Source organism: Papio anubis, chromosome 11 (assembly GCF_008728515.1).
Source record: "Papio anubis isolate 15944 chromosome 11, Panubis1.0, whole genome shotgun sequence".
In the NCBI taxonomy this organism is placed as follows: domain Eukaryota; kingdom Metazoa; phylum Chordata; class Mammalia; order Primates; family Cercopithecidae; genus Papio; species Papio anubis.
In genome coordinates this window covers 51546059-51562453 of record NC_044986.1, presented here as the reverse complement: position 1 = coordinate 51562453, position 16395 = coordinate 51546059, and the positions used below count along the sequence as shown (strand labels likewise).

Sequence of the window (16395 nt, the reverse complement as noted above, 5' to 3'; positions counted from 1 at the left end):
TTAATCTGTTCCTGGGGTGCATGGTGGGCCATCTTGTATTCTGTGTATTCTGCTTAACACAACTTAACAAATAATTGAGGAAGTCTGACACATTCTCAAGGAAAAAGAAAATCAACAGCTGTCAAAGCTGAGAAGAAGAAAATGTTGAAATTACTGGACCATAACTTTAAAGGAATAACTAGAATTATGCTCCAAGAAGACATGGCAAAACCTGTTGAAACACATGGAAAGATAGAAAATCTTGGCAAATAAATAAGAGAGTTTTTTTAAAGAACCAACAAGAAATTTATAATTGACAAAAAATGTATTTTTTGTATTGGATTATATTTTTAATGTATTAAAATTACAGGACTCAATAACAGAAGGGAGACAAAAGAGGGAAGAGTGTGTAAACTTGAAAATACATCAATAGAAATCTTTTAATTTATAGGACTAGAGAAAACACTGCATGGAAATTTAGCAGAGCTTTAGGAATCTGTGAGGACAATATCAAAAGGTGTAGCATTCATTCCATGACAATCTCAGAAAAGAAGGAGAAATATGGCACAGAAAAACATTGAAGACATGAGGCTGAAAACTTTCTAATTAGGCAAAAGACACAATATAACCAAGTGCCTCAGTGAAAACCAAACAAGGGAAATCCAAAGAAACATATGCCTACAGCATCACAATAAAACTGCTAAAAACCAGAGATGTAGAAATAAATATTTTGTAAAAATCCAGAAAAAAAATACATTATATGTGAAAGAACAATGACTCAATGACTGTACATTTCTCATAAGAAACCATGGAAACCAGAAGACATTTTTAAAGTGCTGACAGAAAAGAACTGTGAAGGCAGAATTCTATATCCACTAAAAGAGAATATGTAATGACTGTTAGATATGAGGAATAATGTATTCATCCATTTTTCATACTGCTATAAAGAACTGCCAGAGACTGGGTAATTTATAAAGGACAGAGTTTTCATTGACTCACAGTTCAGAATGGCTAGGGAGGCCTCAGGAAACTTACAATCATAGCAGAAGAGGAGGGGGAAGCAAGGCACTTTCTTTACAAGGTGGCAGGAAGGAGTGCCGAGCAAAGTGGGGACAGAGCCCCTTATAAAACCATTAGATCTCATGAGAACTAACTCACTATCGTGAGAACAGCATGGGGAAAATACCCCCATGATTCAATTGTCTCCACCTGATCTCTCCGTTGACACATGGGGATTATGGGGATTACAATTCAAGATGAGATTTGGATGGGGACAAAAAGCCCAAACAGGCTGGGCAAGGTGGCTCACACTTATAATCCCAGCACTTTGGGAGGCTGAGGTGGGCGGATTACCTGAGGTCAGGAGTTCGAGACCAGCCTGGCTAACATGGTGAAACCGTGTCTACTAAAAACACAAAAAAGGCGTGGTGGTGCATTCTTGTAATACCAGCTACTCACTAGGCTGAGGCAGGAGAATTGCCTGAACCCAGGAGGCGGAGGTTGCAGTGAGCCAAGATCTTGTCATTACACTCCAGCCCATGCAACAAGAGAGAAATTCCGTTCCCCCCCAATCAAAAAAAAAAAAGCCTAAGCTTATCAAGTGATTCATTGTACAGCCTGGTAACTATAGCTAATGATGATATACTGTGTTATTAGAAGATGTAAAGATAGTGTGTCAGTGTTCTTACTGCACATAACTGTCGATTTCTAATGAAGCAAAACAAAACATACACTTACCACATGATCTAGCAACTACAATCTTGGGCATTTATGTCAAATAAATGAAAATTCATATTCGCACATAAACAATATTTGACTATTGATTGTCACTTTATTTATAACAGTTAAAATTGGAAACAACCTATATGTCTTTTAGTGTTTTACTGGTAAAACTGTGTTTAATTGAATATACATTTATTCATACCATTAAATACTCCTCCACAGTGAAATGGAATGAGCTATTGATACATTAATACATGTAAGAATGTACTGAATATTCATTGGTACATTGAAACATGCAAGACGTCTTGGATGGGTCTCTAGGAAATTATGCTGAGTGAAAAGAAAGTCTACCTCTAACGGTTACATAGGTATGATTCCAGTTCTTTAACACAAGCTTTCCAACCCACAGCCCATGGAAAGAATGTAGTCCAGGATAGCTTTACAGCTTTGAATGTGTCCCAACATAAATTTGTAAACTTTCTTAAAACATTATGAGAAATTTTATTTTATTTTATTAGCTCAGCAGCTATTATTAGTGTATTTTATGTGTGGCCCAAGACAATTCTTCTAGTGTCGCCCAGGGAAGCCAAAAGATTGGACACTCTTGTGATCTTCTTGAAATGACCAAATTATAGAGATAAAGAAGAATTTAGTGATTTCTATATATTAGAAAAGGGGGCAAGGAAGTAGCTATGGCTATTATAGGATGTCTTGAAGAACTCTGTTGTGTCTTGACTGTGGTGGTAATCACACAAATCTACACAAGTGAGAAAATTGCATAGACCTAAACATGCACACATGCATGTGCACACACACACACACGAGTGCGTCTAAAAGTGAATTCTGATTAAGGCAAAAATATTATATCCATCAATTTCATGTTGTGATACTGTACTACATTTACGCAAGATATTACCATTAAGAGAAACTAGGTGGGAAAACATCCAAATCAACTAGAGTGTCATTTTCTCCAAGTTTGTCTAGACCACATGCAGAGGGGAACTGATTAATTCTCTTTAACAGCTGGCACAATCTTAAAAATCTGTCTCTTCCACTAAACTTCTTGAACAAAGGTTGTATTCATCTTTGTTTTTCCAGAGTTTAGCACTGTATTCCAAGAATCTAGCCTGGAATGGTATAAATGTGCCATAAATATTTCTTTTACGAATTCATAAATAAAATACTGAAATTCTGCAAAATAAAAAAGTACCATGAGTACTTTTTCAGGCTTACTGAGAGTTACATAAAAGTATTTTAAAAAGAAGTGCTTAATTTTATGGGTTAAAGTCTCAGACAGTTTTTTTCTCTTTCATTGAGTAAGTTAGCCTATTTTTCCATCATAAAAGAAACATGACCAATGGAAAAATGGTGAATACTATGTCTTAAATAGCCACAGATGATATAAGTATCTAATTTCTGTTAAGTTGAAGAGAAGAAATCACATAGCTGTGCTGCTGTTTATATATTTCCAATGTAATTTCTCATTCAAGAGAGGAGATTTTCTCCACAAGCAGACTAGAGGATGTCCATGGTAAATGTAATATATGAATTATGTAGACCCCCTCATTTCAAAGTGAATTATTTTATATGATCTTGGGTATTCATTTTAAGAATAATAAATGAAAACATGTATTCTATATAACACTGTACATTTGTAATGAGATAGCACAGCCTTTTGCTCCTATTGGTCTGATAGAGAGGCTTGAAAGATAAAAGACATAAATAAATGACAGTAAAAACTACTTCACCTTCAATAATTCAAATTATGTCATATTTATGAAGTGAACTTCATTCCTATATTCTCTTATTTTCTATGCCATTTCATTTCCACAGACATTATTATTGTTCATATATTTGAGGCTATTTTCTATGATTAGCAACTATCAAATAATTCCTTTATCTCACTCATGTTATTCTGAAACTTTTTAAATCAAATCAAAGCAGAGTAAACATATGAGATTGTACATTATAAAAAATCATGTTAGAAAAAGCTTATGAAATTTCTAATCGTTTTACTTAGAATATTCAATGTTATAGATTACAAGTTTGTTAGACTTCAGGGGAGACTCATGGCTAACTGTGATTTGATTTTCCAGTATGTTTGACTATTTATACAATTAGTTCAATTTTATAAAAAGAAAATGATTAACAAGGGCACACCCCAATGAAATTTTATAAAATAAACAAACATCACTGTAAACAGCACCACATAAAGAAACAAAGCATTTCTGAAGCACACACTTGGGCTGTATCTAATCTCATTTTATCCTACCACCACCACCACCACCACCACCACCACCTCCAAGGGTAACCACTGTTACAACTTCTAACACCCTAGAATAACCTATTTTTGAACTTTATATTAATGATATCATGCAATATGTACTCTTTTGTGAGTGGCTTATTTTACTCAACACACTTTGGAGACTCGTTCCTGTTTTTGGTTGCAATTGTAGTTAATTCAGGAAATGCAGTTAGTTTGTGTTGCTATATAGTATTCTCCTATATGAATATATCATAATTTATTCATCAGTTTATTCTGAATACATATTTGGGTTGTTTCCAGTTTGAGATATTTTAAAGTGATTCTATGAACATTCTTATGCATATCTTTTCATGAGCTTAACTATGCATTTTTGTATGGTTTATAACAGGTATAGAATTTCCAATTAATGAGAAATGTGTAGGTTCATTACTGTTAAATGCTGCCAAAATGTTACCCAGAGTGATTGTACCAATCTATATCTCCACTGTAAACAAGATCTAGTCATAGAATAGAACATCCTTTCATTGTTTGAGCCTTGAGGTGAGAACATAGAGATATCCTATTGTAGTTTTAATTTGCATTGCTATGATAATGAATCAAGTTCAGCCCCATTATATATGTGTATTATCCATTTGAGTATTCTTTTTTATGAATTGCAGGCTCAAATTCCCCAATTTTCTATTGCATTATCTGCCTTTGTTGTTTTGTTGTTGTTATATATATTTTCTGGATATGCAATTTTTCCTCCCATTCTGTGGTTTGTCATTTTGCTGTCTTAATGATCTCTTAATTATATTAAGTACAATTAATTGATTTTTCTCCTTGTTGACATGTTGTGTGTTCTAATAAACCCTTGATTATCCTAAGGTCATGAAGATAGCCTATTATTATTTTGCAACATTTTATCATGTATACACAATTTGTATATTTTATCATATACACACAAAATTTATATATTTTAAATTGACAAATGTAAATTATATATATTTATGATGTACAAGGGTATATTTTGACAAATAAATACATTTTGGAATGACATATTCATCACTTCACATCCTTATCAGTTTTTGCAGTGAGAACATTTAAAAGCTCCTTAATAGTTTCAAGTAAACGATATATTGTTATCAACTGTAGTTACTATTCTGTATGATGGATCTCTAGAACTCATTCCTCCTGACTGAAAGTTTTTGTAACCCTTAACCAATATCTCTTCATTCCTCTCCTATACCCTCAGTCCCTGGTAATCACCATTCTACTCTCTGCTTAGATAAGTTAGACTTTTTTAGATTCTACATGTAAGTGAAGTCATGAAGTATTTGTCTTTGTGTGTCTGGCCTATTTCACTTAGCATAAAATCCTACAAGTTCATCTAGATTGTCACCGACGGTGGAATCTCCTTCTTTTCAAAAACGGAATAGTATTTAATGGTTTATATGTATATACCACATTTTCTTTATTTGTTCATCTATTGATGGACAGTTAGGTTGAATACATACGTGGTGATTGTGAATAATGCTGAATGAACATGGGAATACAGACATTTGTGACATACTGATTTCATTTCCTTTAAATTTATTCCCAGAAGTGGAATTTCTGGATCACGTGGCTGTTCAATTTTCAATTTTTTAAGGAAAGGCCATACTGCCATACTGACTACACTAATTTATATATCCACCAACAGTGTACATGAATTCCCGTTTTTCCACATCCTCACCACTATGCTTGCTTTGGGAGCACATATAAAAATTGTTATAGTTTTCAAAAACATAACTGTCATGAATTTAGGCTAAATTTTTATTAGGGGATGGCATGAAGAGAAGAGAAACATGAAACATAATTATAGCACATTTTAAAATCTGTACAAACTCAAATGTATAATGGATGTATTGAATATTCAAAAGGGGAATTCAGTATAAGTGTGCATTTTTTAAAAACTATTTTATTTTACTTTATTTTTTGAAACAGTCTCAGTCTGTCACCCTGAGTGGAGTGCAGTGGTGCCATCCTAACTCACAACAGCTTTGATTTTGGGCATAAGCGATCCTCCCACTTCAGCCTCTCAAGTAGTCAGCACTCCAGGCATGTGCCATTATGCCTAGTTAAATTTTTATAAATTGTTGTTTTTTAAGAGAAGGAATCTCAGTATGTTGCTCAGGCCAGTCTTGAACTCCTGGCCTCAAATGATCATCCCATTTCAGCCTCTCAAAGCCCTGGGATATTAAAATGATGTATAACATAACCACATTTACTTAAGAATTTATTCCAATATCAAATGGCAAATTTCAACAATGCAAAAACCGCAATTATTTTTGCACCAACATTAGTTCTTTGAAGTTGAGTAATTAACATTTTCAGCCCCAATTTTCACTGATACACAATAAAAAGAGGAATATTTATGCAAAGGTTTAGGGAGAAAATGCACATAATTGATACATATAAAGTATTTAGCACCACAATTGGCACATAGGAGCTTCTCAAAATGTATGAGTATTATTGTACTGGCAATAATAGCAGTATTTGTAAAATAATAGGAATTTTGACAACAGAACAATGAGACTTAACATTCAGGAACACACAGAGATGGTGAATCAAGAAAATTACTTAGGAGAAGATTAAATTACATATGAAAGCAACTTTAACATTATTTGAAAGGGAAAACACTCATTCCTTGAAAAGCAAACATTAAGTAGCACAGATTTGGGAGCAGTGTATGATAGGATGGTCAGTATGAAAAGAACCAATATCAAGCAAAGAATAAATAAGTTTCTCAGACAAAGAGATAAACAGTTGAATTCAGTAGAGAAAGCAAACAATGACAATAAAGAGACTTGAAGTGGCTTGGTTTGAATTTGCAACATAAAGGGGATTTTAGAGACTTAATTTTATCAGAATGAAAAAGAGGATTACTGTTGAATCCCTAGAGAAGGCTTACTTATTATTGTTTTATTTTCTGGATTACTTGAGCAACAATGATATAATGGAAATTGTGTAAAACACAGTTTATGTCCCACTTATAAGTTTAGTAGGAATAGAAGTCAGGGATGAAAAAGCATCATTTAGTACTTAATACAGTTGAAAAGTATGAGATAATAGAACACTTATTTTTTTTCTTCCTCTGAAGCCAACTTCAAATGGAAAAATTGTCATTGGAAGGATGCATTCATGAGTCATACATAAAGGGAGGAGAAGTGAATGAGAAAATATAAGTTATTTTAAATTTGAAAGTAGTGTGGAAGAATGCAGAGACATTATTAGGAGAAAACACAGTAAGGAAAGCAACTCTTTAGGTAAGTTTAAATTTGTCTAACACATGGCAAAAGAGAAAAAGAAGAAGAAGGAGAGAAGAAGGAGAAGAAGAAGAAGAAGAAGAAGAAGAAGAAGAAGAAGAAGGAGGAGGAGGAGGAGGAGGAGGAGGAGGAGGAGGAGGAGGAGGAGGAGGAGGAGAAGAAAGAAGAGGAATAAATAATAAAACATGTGGACCATCCATACTTAAAAGCATATAATTAAATCACATGTGTTAAGATTTATTTTAAAACAATTGAGAATAGCCAATTGATAGAAACCAAACAGTTGCATGAGGAGAACTTCCCATATTACTAAATACTGTGTAAAAAAAAAAAAAAAAAAAAAACAACAACAACAACAACAAAAACAAGCAAAGAAAGGTAAAGCATGCAGATAATATTTCAACTTAAGAGCTGCACCAAAATTCTGAGAAAATTTTACTATTTAGGTTTAATAACATGAAAAAATTATCAATGAAAATCCTTTGATTTGACACTTTTTAGTAAAACTCAGCACCTGCTTGTTTTTTAAAACTCCATTTCAACCTTTCATGAACAGAATGCTCAATTTGAACGCTTGAGTTCTAGAAGTAGAAATTCTAGAATGTCAATACTCTTCTGTTTCTTCATCACTTCATTCTCCTTATTTCTAATATTTCTCCCCAATAAAGTCATAATAATCTATTTATTTATCTTCCCTGTGCTCTGAATCATCTTTCCTCTCTTTTACAAGAAGAGGTTAAGAAAAAAAGGATTTTAAAAATTAGTCATCATTCTGAAGTGCCCATTGGCACTTTCCTACCTTCCTGGTGGTCTAGGAGACTTCCTAGTACTCAGATCATTTAAATAATGATATGTATGTATGTATGTGTGTGTGTGTGTGTAGATATATATTTGAGTTTATATATGGTATATATTCACCCCTACATATATATGCCTGTGTGAATGCATTCATGATAAATTATTTCCTTTTCTATAATAAGTTACTTAAAATTTTTGGAGATATTTATAATTGTGTCAGAATCAATTCTGAAACCAATACTCTAAGACAGAAAATGTCTGCTATGTGGAAAAATGGTGAAAGAGATTGAGTGTTACTTCTGTAGAAAACTGGGAGAGAAGTGGCTTACAGCTGGGTGAAAGGATAGTAAAGTGAGTTGGATGGTACTAGATTATATATATCATGGAATGGATTATTATACCAAGTGTAGAAAGGAAGTTAAAAAAAGGTGATAACAATATAGTTATTGGAATCTCTCTCCATGAGTTAAATGGTTAAATTTATTTAATACTAAAATATCTGTAGATATCTTTATAACATGCATGCTCTCTCTCTCTAAGACAAAAGTTCCAAAGGAGGGATTCAGCCAGATTATCTTTTCTACCATGTCTCTCTTTATCTTACAATACGATAATGAAAATGAAAAATCCTTACAAATATTTTGCTTTAAGATTCTTTGAGCATTTGAACCTGCATATTTACTGCAAATGTTCTATTAATGTACTATTTTCATAGTATCTTTTTTTAATTGCCATTTGATCTCTCATTGAATTCATTTTCATCACACAATATGGGATGTGCTGTGAGAAGAGGAAATTTTTTAGAGCTAAAAAGCAAAATATACAAAATCTATTGATACATCCAGGGTAACCATTATATCTTGAAAAAAACAAGAGCACCAGGAAGCAGTCATTTTGTAACTGGCAAGAGAAAAATGGTCATTAAGATACAGGATGTGAGTAGATGTATGTCAATGTGACTAGAAAAATATTTTAATGAAAATATACATGAAAGCTATTCTTTTCTTGAGCCTGTTCATTATTGTTTAGCTATGAACTTTGGTTCTGGAATTACTTTCAAACAGCCCAGTGCTTTTGTGAGTTGGCAGGCTCTTCTAGAACTGGTGATTAGGAAGGTTAGACGACACTGGGACTTCACAGCTCAACAGAAATAACAATCTAGCACAATATAAGTCTCTGGACACTGTCTTCCTGGTCCATGACTGCAGAAGAAACATGGGAGACATAATAAATCCAGTAGAGAATGCATCATTCTCAATAGACCCAATAGTTCTCTTCACTTCCATTGCTGCCAGATTGATCAAGTCCACACAATCTGTCATCTGGACTCCTGCCCAGTCATCTCTATGGTAGCTTTGTTTCCATTCCTGCTCATGTCCACGGTGTTTTGTTCTCCACAAGACAGACAGAGTGATGCCATTAATAAGGAAATTACTCACCTCTTGCTCAGAACTCTCCAATGGCTTTCTATCTTATTTCAATGTATAATCCAAAATCCTTTCAAGGACTTCAAAGATGCGGCCTGGACTTAATCTGGCCCTTGATACCATTATTTCCTTTCAGTTACACTGGGATTGTTGTTCTTCCTTGACCCACAGTTAGAAATACCCTGTCTCAGCACATTTGCACTATTCCCTTCACAGGGAATATTTCATTTACAGACATCCTCAAAGTTTTTATTTTTTTTCCCTTCTCTTCATTTAAGTCTCTACTAAAGATAGTCTTCTCATATTTCACAGACAAGCTTAATTAATACAGCTTTCTAAGTTACCTGTTTTAGTCTCTTTAATGTATTTCTTACTATAAAACACGTATTTGTGTGTTTACTTTTTTACTTTCCTTCCATATATGTGAGCAGGGGTTTATTTTTTTACACAAAGGCAGGGTTTGTTTGTTCATTACCAAATTCTTGTCTCCAGCAAGCATTAGGGCCTTGTTATTATTGTTAGTATTATTGGAATGAATGAAAGAAAACACAGGAAAAATAAATGGAATTTGTGTGTTATTTCAAACACATGTAACAGGACCAACACTCTCCAATATATTTTTCTTCAATGGTGCAAATATTCTATATGTGTATTCATATAGTAGCCACTAGACAAAAGAGTTTATTCAACCTTTGAAATGTGGCTTGTGAAACTGAGGAATTTTATTTTGTATTTTTTAAATGAAATTAAATTTAAATAGCTAAATGTCTACAATATTGGAAAGGGAAGCAGGGGACAATAACAGAGGAAGGTATATAACTAGGTCTTCTATCACAGCATGTGGGCCCAGGTATTCCTTGTGTGATTAAAATTTTTTAAAATGCTCATGGAAATTTTTGTATTATTTGTAGTAATTGCCCTACATTACCAAAAATTCCAAGCAGACTTCAAAGACCGTGTTTTGACTTAGGCTTACAATTCAATTGTGTGATACATGAAATTATAATCTTATAAATAAAAGATTCAAAAATTTTTTTAGCTGATGAGAATCAAATAAAAATGAAAATAAATATGATAACATTTTGATTTTCAAATTGCAAAACATGTATAAAACAATTATTTCTATAATGACTCCTGCCCAGGCAGCTCTCTAGTTGACCTGTGGGCACAACCTTAAATAATTTTGTTTAAAATATATAAAACAGGCCGGGCGCGGTGGCTCAAGCCTGTAATCCCAGCACTTTGGGAGGCCGAGACGGGCGGATCACGAGGTCAGGAGATCGAGACCATCCTGGCTAACGCGGTGAAACCCCGTCTCTACTAAAAAATACAAAAAACTAGCCGGGCGAAGTGGCGGTTGCCTGTAGTCCCAGCTACTCGGGAGGCTGAGGCAGGAGAATGGCGTGAACCCGAGAGGAGGAGCTTGCAGTGAGCTGAAATCTGGCCACTGCACTCCAGCCTGGGTGACAGAGCGAGACTCCGTCTCAAAAAAAAAAAAAAATAAAAAATAAAATAAAATATATAAAACAAAGACTTTGAGTCTTCAATTTCATGTATAGAAATTCACCAATGAAATAATCAGGCTCAGGTTAAATGTGTTTTCATTGAAGAAATGATTTATAACAATGCAGCCCTGGGAACATTCTCAATGCCCAAAGGTAATGAATTTACATGAAGTAGAAATGACTGCATCCTATTGCTGAAGTACATGTGTAGAACTAAACAACTATTTTTTGTCCTAAAAAGAATTTAACATACAATAAAAAATAGTATTATTTATTTATTTGTGTATAATTTATGATTGCTTAAGTCATTGATAATTAGTTTTATTGTACTAATTTATGTGTTTCAGGAGGCTTTAATGTTAATAACTATACTAGCTTAGGCTAATTATTTCTGTTTGAAGTAAAAACCAACAGTTCACTAGCTCTTGACTTACTAAGGATTACCTCAGCATATTTTATAGCTTTGCATTTAAATAAACTGCCTTCCCCTTTATGTAAAAAACTTCCACTATAATCTTTTTTAAATTTTTTTATTTATTTATATTTTTATTCGCCAGTCTCCCTCTATTCCCCAGGCTGGAGTGCAGTGGCACGATCTCATCTCACTGTAACCTCCAACTGCTAGGTTCAAGCAATCCTCCCCACACAGCCTCCCAAGTAACTGGGACTACAAGTATGTGCCACCATGCCTGGCTCATTTTTTTTGTATTTGTTTGTAGAGACAGGGTTTTGCCATGTTGCTCAGGCTGGTCTCAAACTCCTGAGCTCAAGTGATCCTCCCAATTCAGCCTCCCAAAGTGCCAGGATTACATGTGTGAGTCACCGTGCCCAACTCACTTTAATCTTTTTACCCTCCTTCTAATTTATAATAACCTATTCTGACTATATCTCTAATGTCCCAACTTCTCCTGGATTCTCTGCTCTCAATCACCTAAACTTTCATCTCACAGGAACCGTGAGCAACTAAGGTGGACCTACATCAGTCAAAATGCTCCTGTCTGTAAGAAATAATACTGCATTTAGAGTATCTTAAACTAATATATTAACCTCTGATTCTAGAGTGAAAAAAAAGTCCAAAGATAGGAATAATCTGGGCTTCGTTAAACGCATATTGCATAATTCCGAAATGTGTGGGGTAATTCGTTTGCTTGTTTTGGTTTTCACATTCACTTCAAACGTCCTGAGATTCAATGTTTTCAGTTTGACAACAAGCTCGACATTGGATCATTCAATGGAATTTACGTATCTAAAGGAGGTTTCATTCTATGATAATTTTTTCTGGATCCACATAAACCTCAAATTAAAATTAGACTATATTATAAGAATTAAGGGAAAGCTGATCCTCAGAAGAAAATCAAGATCAATTTTAAAGCTACATTCCTACTTCCATATTCCTGACCACACAGAATTTCTGATTGTAGGAGAAAGATTCAGACATAATTTTGGATAAAAAGAGTGTTTCTTCTTAATTGCAATGAGTACACATGCAACACTTCTATATTTGAGACCAACAGATTTGTTCATTTGTCTTTGATACTTTTTAAATATCTATTACTGTTTAGCTTTTTGATCAAGACTATTTGTTACCTCTTCCACATAAGTATTTATATGTTTCATTTGTGTGGGTTAGAAATGACCAATGAGCTACTGTGTAGTGTTACATGTGTCAAAAAATAGCAGGTTATTTGTTAGTTTAACTAAGGTTTGTGAATCTGGCATCACAATTCTATTCTGTGTGTTGTTAGAGGTTTTTGTTTTTTTTAATAGTTTTACATCTTATTTTATATACCGTCCTTACTTATCAGTGTTTGTTCACAGGTTAATTATGGTGAGTAATCTAATGACTGTTAATATCCACAATAAACAGGACAAGCAGCATTAAAAACTATTTATCATATTACTATTACTAATAACATAACTAAATATAATTTATTTGATTTACATATATGTATAACTTGAAAAAAAATCCTCTCAAAAATTTAGAAATTTATTCAGTAGAGTGTATAATAATATTACAAATAATACAACATCTTATGAATGCAAAATAAGTTGTTATACAAAACATGAAGATCTTCAAAGCAAGAATAAAAGAGTATCACACAACACAAGAAAATGGGAGTATCAGGGACAATGTACCATTGCAAATAAAATGAGAATTGAAAAAAATTGATTTTTCTACCCTTGAGTTTTTAAACTACTGTAAATTTTAGCTGATGTTTTCAGCAATCATATAGGTCTGATTTATAGAGTACAGGACTGACAAGAGGGTGGAGGAATTGCCATAGTTCAACTCTGGCTTAGGGCTTTGAAGTGGTGCTATATAGTTATTCTCACAGTAAAATGGTTCACCTTTCATTTTATAGAACATGATGATGGATGGCACTCTGAGGGCCTTGAGGTGATATATAACATCCTCAGACACTGAGATATAGTCCTAGTTTTTAAACAGCAATGTACCAGTCATCGCCATGAATGGGCATGCTGGCTTTCGGTATATTTTAATTATGTCATGGATAGCAAATAGAATTTTCCTGAAAATACTGATTAAAAGATAACTTCTTTTATCAAAAATAAGTATCAATATAACTATAACTATGACTATATATATATATATAGAGAGAGAGAGAGAGAGAGAGACACTATTAGGACATAGAATATTTGAGAGATTTTAATACAAAGAAACAGAAAGAAGTAATATTGTAGCATTGTAAAAAAGAATAATATGAAACTCTGAGACCTAAATTATTATTTTTTTAAATGTGGATCAAATTACCTGTTTTATCTGTCGGCATGTGTTTTCTGTTAAATATAAATGAGATAATATATATGAAGTCACTTGTATATTGATTCCAGTCCAGTATCCTTTTCTGGTCTTTCTCTTGATTCCTTTTATAAGTAATCTAATCCTTACATTCTATTTTTTCCATGAGTTTCTATTTTTGACCCTCTTCTCTTACCTCACTACTTTTTCCCTATATTGGGTGATTATATTCACTTCCATTGATTTCGAATCAATAAAATTGATTTTCTATAATGATCTAGCACCAATTTCAAGTCAAGCTCTAACGCACATGTAAGGAACTAGCTGCTAAAGATATGCAGCTGAATTTAATCATGTCCCTTCTGTTTCGGTTCAGTCTCCATTATGCTTCCAAGAGGCAAAACTACAATCTAAATAAAAGTCACGACAAACCTAAGTAAACTAGAAATCTGGAAATCTCACTTAATGGTTTCATTTTATAACCTCATAAATCTAATCAACAACTAAGCCCTACCTATTCTAATACACATATTTGTAATTCATTCTATCTTTTCTGTAGTTATATATACATTCTTCATTTAAGCTACAGCAATATTAGTTTCTAACTTGTCTTCCTACATGCTGAACATCTCACAAAAGGTAGATTGCTAGATCTTAAATGCAAGCTTACGTGTCCTTACCACACTCAAATCTTTTAATGGTTCTCCAACACCTATAACATACTGAGATTTTTTGTTTTCTTTTGTTTTGTTTTTTTTTGTTTTTTGAGACAGAGTATTGCTCTGTTGCTCAGACTGGAGTAGAGTGGCATAATCTCAGCTCATTTCAACCTTGCAAACTCCACCTCCTGGGTTCCAGCGATTCTCCTGCCTAAGCCTCCCGAGTAGCTGGGATTACAAACTGGCTAATTTATTTATTTATTTATTTTTTGTATTTTTAGTAGAGATAGGGTTTTACCATGTTAGCTAGGATGGTCTTGATCTCCTGACCTTGTGATCCGCCTGCCTCAGCCTCCCAAAGTGCTGGGATTACAGGCGTAAGCCATCGTGCCCCGCTCATACTGAGATTTTTAACATGGTCCATGTACCTTAATCATTGGGCCTCTGACAACTTCTGCAAATGTCATCTGATGCCCTGAATGTGGGACAAATATGAGGACACACCCCTGTATCACAATATGAAACTCAATTTAGTTCTCTGAATACACTATTCAGATTCATGCCTCAGTGGCTTCACACATACTGTTTCCTACATCTAAATATCTTTCTCTCCTTAGATATTTAAATAACTGTACTAATCTTTAACATCCTTTCTTATGTATTGTCTTCTATGGGAGATCACATCTATTCTATATCTGAATTTCTACAGTAATCTAGTTAAATGTCTGAACCCCGTCCCCCACAACACACATAGTCATTTGTAAGTTTCTTAAAGGCTTGGATGGATCATCCTGATATATGAAGGTAAGAAAGTAAAGACTTTAATCTGAAAATATACCATTATGGTTCATTAAATCATATTTACTGAAGAAATAGTTAATAAAAACATGATGACTCCTTTGTATACAAATAATTGCCACTAATTATCTAAAAAGGTACAATTTAATATCTGAGTTCAAAATTAAATCTTCAGTTGCAATAATAAATTCAATGCAATGTACACTTATGTTGTTCATTGGTTTGTAAAAAATAATAGATCAATTAATGACATATTTTCTTTTATTAATAATAAAATATAAAACAAATGAAACATCATTTAAATAGATAATTCAAATTAGAACAGAGGTTATTATTTATATGATTTTATCATTTCATCTATATTATAAAAAGCATTTTTACCTGAAAGTGAGCAACTGTTCATGGTGCTAATAATTAAACTATTGAATGCATAACATGTGTCAGGCATGATACTATCATGCCTCAATATTCACAAACATATGAGCAAACCATACATTAAACGGATTTTTGCTACTCTGCTTTAAATGGGAAGTGGTGGAGGTAGAGCTTCAGGCCCCAGAGGTCAATAAGTATTATTGTTTATTTTAAAAGGAGTTTTGTAGTTATATAGGCTTGCAATATGTACCAAATCTTGTTAAGTAGGTTTCTGTTTGTTTGTTTTGTTTTGAGTAGAAGCCTTCAGAGTTCTTATAGTGCTAATGTGTAATCGATCATTTGACTTTTTTTAATAAAAAGTGTTTTTTCCATTTTTGCCCAAAAGGCTATTAGAATTTTGATGGAGGTTGCATTGAATCTATAGACTAATTTCAGACTGCCAGCTTAACAATATTAAGCATTCCAATCCGTGAATATGAGATATCTTTCCATTTATTTAGGTCGTCTTTAGTTTCTACAGTGTTTTATAGTTTCCAGTGTACAAGTCTCTCACCTCTTGGTTAAATGTATGTTTAGGAATTTTCTTCTTTTTGGCACTATTATAAATATAATTATTTTCTTTTCTTATTTTTCCGTGAGTTATTGGGGTACTGGTGTTATTTGTTTACATGAGTAAGTTCTCAAATTCATATGGAACTGCAAAGGGCCCTGAATGGCCAAAATAATACTGAAAAATAAAAGCAAAGTAGAAGGATTACCACTTCCTGATTTCAAAACCTATTACAAGGCTACAGTAGTCAAAAGAATATAGTATTGGC

At 33.3% G+C, this 16395-nt stretch overlaps 1 long non-coding RNA gene across 1 annotated transcript in view; it reads left to right on the top strand.

Annotated features, from left to right (window-relative positions):
* Nucleotides 1–16395, top strand: part of LOC103887612 — a 592558-nt gene that overhangs the window by 259196 nt on the left and 316967 nt on the right. The gene's annotated exons all lie outside the window — the stretch shown is intronic.